The sequence below is a fragment of the Panthera pardus genome, unplaced genomic scaffold (genome assembly GCF_024362965.1).
Source record: "Panthera pardus isolate Hobbes unplaced genomic scaffold, ASM2436296v1 HiC_scaffold_17, whole genome shotgun sequence".
Classification (NCBI taxonomy): Eukaryota; Metazoa; Chordata; class Mammalia; order Carnivora; family Felidae; genus Panthera; species Panthera pardus.
The window spans coordinates 147,535,823-147,536,116 of record NW_026526732.1 but is presented as its reverse complement, the minus strand read 5'-3'; positions in this window follow the sequence as shown (position 1 = coordinate 147,536,116).

Below are 294 nucleotides of genomic sequence, written 5' to 3'. Positions count from 1 at the left end.
TCTGCCCGGTGGCCCTGGGGAAGGGAGGTCACCTGACCCTCGGGAAGGGCTGGCGGGGGCTGGCATGCCCAGCTGTCAGCTGGTGTATGGCTGCTCTGAGCAGGGCCTGAGGGCCTAGGAGGGAGGGGGGATGAAGAGGAGGAAGAAGAGGAGAAGTCTGAGAGAGAAGTGTTTTGCTCCGCTGCCTGGATGGCAGGCCCTGTGCATCAAGGGCCAATTGCGTAAGGACCCTGGCTGTTTTTTCACTCCTGGAGGTAAGGCTAGGCTAGGGGATCATGTTCTCCCTTCCTTTCT